This window comes from Arachis ipaensis, chromosome B4 (assembly GCF_059453495.1).
Source record: "Arachis ipaensis isolate K30076 ecotype BB chromosome B4, ASM5945349v1, whole genome shotgun sequence".
Classification (NCBI taxonomy): Eukaryota; Viridiplantae; Streptophyta; class Magnoliopsida; order Fabales; family Fabaceae; genus Arachis; species Arachis ipaensis.
The window spans coordinates 34,223,562-34,230,488 of record NC_142439.1 but is presented as its reverse complement, the minus strand read 5'-3'; the positions used below and the strand labels follow the sequence as shown (position 1 = coordinate 34,230,488).

Below are 6,927 nucleotides of genomic sequence, written 5' to 3'. Positions count from 1 at the left end.
TTCCACACAGATGTCTCAGAGCACTTGATCCAATCTATTATCAAAGTTGACTCTCATAGTGTAAGGATGTGGGTCTCCTTGAATTAGAGGCAAATTGAACGGCAACCTCACACTTTCCGGGCTGAAATCTAAGATTTTCCCTCGAACCATGGTGTTCCAGTTCCTTAGATTTGGGTTCACACTAGTGTCATGGTTTTTAGTAACCCATGCATTAGCATAGAACTCTTGCACCATTAAAATCCCAACATCCGGAATGGGATTGGTTAGGAATTTCCAACCTCTTCTCCAGATTTCTCTTCGGATCTCCGGATACTCATTCTTCTTGAGCATGAAAGGGACCTCAGGGATCACTTTCTTCTCTGCCACTACTTCATAGAAGTGGTCTTGATGAGCTTTGGTGATGAATCTCTCCATCTTCCAAGATTCAGAGGGAGTGGCTACTGTCGTTCCTTTCCTCTTTCTAGAGGAGTCTCCAACCTTGGGTGCCACGAATGGTAATGGAAAGAAAAAATCTATGCTTTTCCAACACCAAACTTAAAACTTTGCTCGTCCTCGAGAAAAAAATAAAGAAAAGAGAAGAATGGAGTAGAAGAAGAAGAAAATAGAAGAAGGTAGAGGGAGAAAGAGGGCTCAGTCTTGTGGGTTTTATGAGTGTATAAGAGGTGTGTGTATGAAGGGTTATGAAGAGGGATATTTATAGGAGTGGGGATGGGTAGGGTTCGGCCATAGGTTGGGTTTTGGGTGGGAAATTCAACTTTGAAGTGGATGGGAGTAGGTGGTTGATGAGCGGATAATTTATACGCTTTTTGGCACTGTTTTTAGTATGTTTTTAGTAGAATCTAGTTACTTTTAGGGATGTTTTCATTAGTTTTTATGTTAAATTCACATTTCTGGACTTTACTATGAGTTTGTGTGTTTTTCTGTGATTTCAGGTATTTTCTGGCTGAAATTGAGGGACTTGAGCAAAAATCAGATTCAAAGGTAGAAGAAGGACTGCTGATGCTGTTGGATTCTGACCTCCCTGCACTCAAAGTGTATTTTCTGGAGTTACAAAACTCAAAATGGCGCGCTTTTAATTGCGTTGGAAAGTAGACATCCAGGGCTTTCCAGAAATGTATAATAGTCCATACTTTGGCCGAGTTTAGACGACGTAAAAGGGCGTTGAACGCCAGTTCTACGCTGCTGTCTGGAGTTAAACGCCAGAAATACGTTACAACCTGGCGTTTAACTCCAGAAAGAGCCTCTGCACGTGTAACATTCAAGCTCAGCCCAAGCACACACCAAGTGGGCCCCGGAAGTGGATTTATGCATCAATTACTTACTTCTGTAAACTCTAGTGACTAGTTTAGTATAAATAGAACTTTTTATCATTGTATTCGCAGTCTTGGTTACTCCGGTTCCCCTCTGGGGCCGAGACCAATGAACTCCGTTATCACTTATGTATTTTCAACGGTAGAATTTCTACACTCCATAGATTAAGGTGTGGAGCTTTGCTGTTCCTCAAAGATTAATGCAAAGTACTACTGTTTTTCTATTCAATTCAACTTGTTCCGCTTCTAAGATATTCATTCGCACTTCAACCTGAATGTGATGAACGTGACAATCATCATCATTCCTTATGAACGCGTTCCCTACAACCACTTCCGTTCTACCTTAGATTGAATGAGTATCTCTTAGATCTCTTAATCAGAATCTTCGTGGTGTAAGCTAGATTGATGGCGGCATGCATGAGAATCCGGAAAGTCTAAACCTTGTCTGTGGTATTCCGAGTAGGATTCAGGGATTGAATGACTGTGACGAGCTTCAAACTCGCGAGTGCTGGGCGTAGTGACAGACGCAAAAGGAGGGTGAATCCTATTCCAGCATGATCGAGAACCTCAGATGATTAGCCGTGCTGTGACAGAGCATTTGGACCATTTTCACAAGAGGATGGGATGTAGCCATTGACAACGGTGATGCCCTTACATAAAGCCATCCATGGAAAGGAGTAGGATTGATTGGATGAAGACAGCAGGAAAGCAGAGGTTCAGAGGAACGAAAGCATCTCTATGTGCTTATCTGAAATTCTCACCAATGATTTACATAAGTATTTCTATCCTTATTTTATTATATAATTTCGAAAACTCCATAACTATTTTATATCCGCCTGACTGAGATTTACAAGGTGACCATAGCTTGCTTCATACCAACAATCTCCGTGGGATCGACCCTTACTCACGTAAGGTTTATTACTTGGACGACCCAGTGCACTTGCTGGTTAGTTGTATCGAAGTTGTGATAAAAAGTTGAGATTACAATTGAGCGTACCATGTTGATGGCGCCATTGATGATCACAACTTCGTGCACCAAGTTTTTGACGCCGTTGCCGGGGATCACAATTTCGTGCACCAGTGGTAGTTATGATGGTTTGGGGAAATGGAATGGATGTGATTGGGCTAGGGTTTATAGGGAGATGTGTGTGGAGAAGTGTGAAAGTAAGTGGTGTAGGTGAAGATGATGTGGGACCAACTAGTCCTGAGAGGCTAGGGAACTCCAGATTCCCTGCTCTCTGCACTGGCTTTTGAACGCCCAGGGTCTGCTCCCTGGCTGGCATTCAACGCCAGCAATGCTGCCCATTAAGGGCATTGGACGCCCAGCCAGAGCTCCCTGGCTGGCGTTCAACTTTTAATAACACTCCATCCAGAGTTTTCTATTTTTACTGCTAAACAATTCTATCTCTGTTCTGAATGCTGTATATGATTATGAACCTTAGAAAATAACTGAAAGAAAAACAAAATAAAAGAAAATAAATAATTAATTAAGGTTGGGTTACCTCCCAACAAGCACTTCTTTAACATCATTAGCTTGATGGTTAGCTCCTTAAGGAGGTGAGTATGGGCTTAGATTTTTTTTCCCTTACAGTGAACTTTCTTCCTGTCCTCTCATGAATGAGCTCCACATGATCTAAAGACAGGATACGACTCACTATGTGTGGTAAGATTGGTTTCTTAGTGAAGACAACTCTCATGCCAGGTGAAAGGCCTTCTTCAGCTGGGACGTTCTTGTCCTTCCAACCTTTAGGTACTTTCCTTTTAGTACCTTTGTGCTTAGAGCTTGTTGATGGCTTCCCAACACCAAACTTAGAATTGGTGTCTGGGGGTTCTGTAAAGCTCTGCATAGAAAGAGAGGGTTAGAACACTAGGTGTTGGACAGTTATCTCTCTTTTATTAGAGGGAGAGTTGGGATGAGGCATCTTGAACAAGATGTGATCCTCCCCTAATTGTAGAGTCAGTTCTCCCTTAGCCACATTAATGATAGCATTGGCAGTGGCTAGGAAAGGTCTTCCAAGGATGACAGAGTCATCCTCATCCTCTCCTATGTCCAAGACTATGAAGTTTGTAGGGATGTAGTGGTTTTCAACTTTTACCAAGACATCCCCTACTAAGCCATATGGCTTCTTCATTGTCTTGGCTGCCATCTCTAATGAGATGTTTGTAACTTGTACCTCAAGAATTTCCAGCTTCTCCATTACAGAGAATGGCATGAGGTTGATGCTTGACCCTAGGTCACACAGAGCCTTTTCAAAGGTCATGGTGCCTATGGTGTAAGGAATCAAGAAGCGTCTAAGATCTGGAAGTTTCTGAGGTATCCTCTGCTGAACCAAAGGATGGAGTTCTTTGGAAAGCAATGGAGGTTCTTCCTTCAAAGGCTTTGTACCAAATGACTTGGCATTCAGCTTCATAAGAGCTCATAGGTACCGAGCAACTTGCTCTTCCCTAGTGTCCTCATCCTCATCAGAGGATGAGTAGTCATCTGAACTCATACACTGCAGAAGTGCATTCAAAGGAACCTCTATGGTTTTTACATGAGCATGGGCTTCCTTGAGTTCAGGGATAGAGGGTTCTTGAGTGGGACTTAAGATCTGAAAGGGTGTTCTTTTACTGGCGTTCAACGCCAGCTCTGATAGCTCTTTGGATATTGAACGCCCTTACTGTCCACCCTTACTGGCATTAAATGCCAGTCCCTCTAGTGTTTTGGGCGTTGAACGCCCAGCAGGGGTATCCTTGCTGGCATTCAATGCCAGCTTCCCTGTGTGTGTGGGCGTTCAACGCCCAGTGAGGACTGGTGTTCAGTTCCAAAAGACTTGCCTTTTTGGGCGTTGAATGCCCAGTGAGGGGTTCCTCACTGGCGTTCAGTGCTAGAATGCTTGCCTGTTTAGGCATTGAACGCCCAGCCAGTGCTCCCTGGCTAGCGTTCAATGCCAGCTCTGCTGCCAAGATGGGCGTTAAACGCCTAGTAAGGGGTTCCTTACTGGCGTTTAGTGCCAGGCTTGTTGTCATTGTAGGCGTTGAACGCACAGTAAAACCTTCTTCACTGGCATTCAATGCCTTCCCAATCTTCTCAGATTCGGCCTCTACCTCCATGGTTATGGCCTTGCACTCTTCTCTTGGATTCACCTCAGTGTTACTTGGAAGAGTTTCAGGAGGAGTCTCAGGGATCCTCTTGCTCAGTTGACCAACTTGCATCTCCAAGTTTCTAATGGAGGACCTTGTTTCATTAATAAAACTATGAGTGGTCTTAGAGAGGCTGGAAACCAGAGTTACTAAGTCAGAAAGGCTCTGCTTAGAGGTTTCCGTATTCCCTTGAGAAGATGGGAATGGTTGTCTGTTATTAAACCTATTCTGGTTCCTTCTACCTTGATTGTTGTTGAAACCTTGCTGAGGTTTCTGTTGATCCTTCCAAGAAAGATTAGGATGGTTCCTCCTTAAAGGGTTGTTGGTATTTTCATAGGGTTCTCCCACGTAATTCACCTCCTCCATGGCAGGTTGATCAGGATCATAAGCATCTACATCAGGAGATATTTCTTGGCAGTCCATTCATATGTTAAGAGACCATGTTGACCTATTGGGTTAAGATCTTATTCTGAGCTAAGATAGCATTCAGAGTATCAACTTCAAGAACTCTTTTCTTTTGAGAAGTCCTATAGTTTACAGCATTTCTTTTAGAAGTGTACATGAATTGGTTGTTTGCAACCATCTCAATGAGTTCTCTTGCTTTTGTAAGTGTTTTCTTCAAGTGGAGTGATCCACCTGCAAAGCTGTCCAATGAAATTTTGGACATCTCAGACAGACCATCATAGAACACGCCTATGATAGACCATTCTGAGAGCATATCAGGAGGACATCTCCTGATTAATTGCTTGTATCTTTTCCAAGCTTCATAGAGGGATTCACCTTCTCTTTGTCTGAAGGTTTGAACTTCCACTCTAATCTTGCTCATCCTTTAAGGAGGAAAGAATTTAGCTAAAAAAGCATTAACTAGCTTTTTCCAAGAGTCTAAGCTCTCTTTTGGTTGAGAATCTAACCATATTTTAGCTCTGTTTCTTACAGCAAAGGGAAAGAGCATAAGTTTATAGACTTCAGGATTTACTCCATTTGTCTTTACAGTATCACAGATCTGTAAGAACTTAGCTAAGAACTGATGTGGATCTTCCATTGGAAGTCCATGGAACTTGCAGTTCTGTTGAAGAAGAGAGACTAACTGAGACTTAAGCTCAAAATTGTTAGCTCTAATGGCAGGTACATAGATGCTTCTACCATAAAAGTCAGAGGTAGGCATGATGAAGTTACCAAGAACCTTTCTGGCATCACCTTTAGGTTCGACCATGTCTCTTAATTCTTGTTCAAAGTTTTCTAAAAGGTTTCTTCTGGAGTGTTGTGATCTAGCTTGTTGTAAGCTTTTCTTTAGAGTCCTTTTAGGTTCAGGATCAAGATCAAACCTGGGGTTCTTTATCCCTGTTCCTAGTCATAAACAAGAAAAAGAAAAGAAAGAAAGGAAGAAAGCTTTTTATGCCACTTGAACTAAGAGCTTCCAGTGAGATGTAAAGAAAGAAAAAGAAGATAGAAAAGTGAAGATGGAGGATGGGAGACAAAAAGAGTTCGAATAATATAAATAGAAAAGAGAAGAGGTAGAAATAGAAAAGATAAATAAGAATTAAAATAATTCTGATTTTATTTTATTTATTAATTAATTTTCGAAAATAAGGTTAATAATTTAAAAATGAATTGAAAATTAGTTAGTGATTTTCGAAAATACAAGAGAGAAGAGAAGAGAAAGTTTTCAAAAATTAAGAGAGGGAAGAGTTAGTTAGAAAGTTTTAAAAAAGAAGAGAGAAAAGATTAATTAAGAAAAGATTTAAAAATAAAATAAGATAAGAGATAAGATAAGAAAAGATTTGAATTTAAAAATTTGAAATTAAAAAGAAAAGAAAAGAAATTATAAAGATTTAAGAAAGATTTAATTTTAAAATTTTAGATTAGAAAAGATAAGATAAGAAACAAAAGAGATTTGAAAACGATTTTAAAAAGATAAGATTTTGAAATTTGATTTTAAAAAAGATTTGATTTTAAAGTTTGAATTTTGAAATTTTAAAATTTTAAATTTTGATAAGTTGAAATTTGAATTTTGAAATTTGAAAAACATAAGATTTTGAAAAAGATGAGATTTTTTATTTTGAAAAGATTTGATTTTTGAAAATTGAAAACTAAGATAAGATAAGATAAAAATTTGAAATTGAAATCTGAATTTTTATTTTAAAATCTTCAAAAATTTAATAAAAATAAAAATAGAAAAGATATTTTTTATTTTTGAATTTAATGAGGAAAGAAAAATAAGTAAAAGACACAAAACTTAAAATTTTTAGATCTAATGCCCCTAATTTTTGAAAGTTTGAAGGAGAAACACAAAGGGACACCAAACTTAAAAATTTTAAAATCAAAGCAAAAGAAAAACACAAGAACACTTTGAAGATTGACAAGAACACTAAGAACAAGACTCAAGAAATTTAAAAAATACAAGAACATATAAAGAACACCAAACTTAAAATTTTTGAAGACTAAACACAAAATTTTCAAAAATTAAGAGAAAAAACAACAAGAATACACCAAA

General features: G+C 39.0%; 1 non-coding gene across 1 annotated transcript; it reads left to right on the top strand.

Annotated features, from left to right (window-relative positions):
• Positions 1-5,146: 5,146 nt before the first annotated feature.
• Positions 5,147-5,253, top strand: LOC148567143 (small nucleolar RNA R71). The gene has a single exon (XR_015882740.1). It is a non-coding gene; the product is annotated as a small nucleolar RNA R71 (small nucleolar RNA).
• Positions 5,254-6,927: the final 1,674 nt, after the last annotated feature.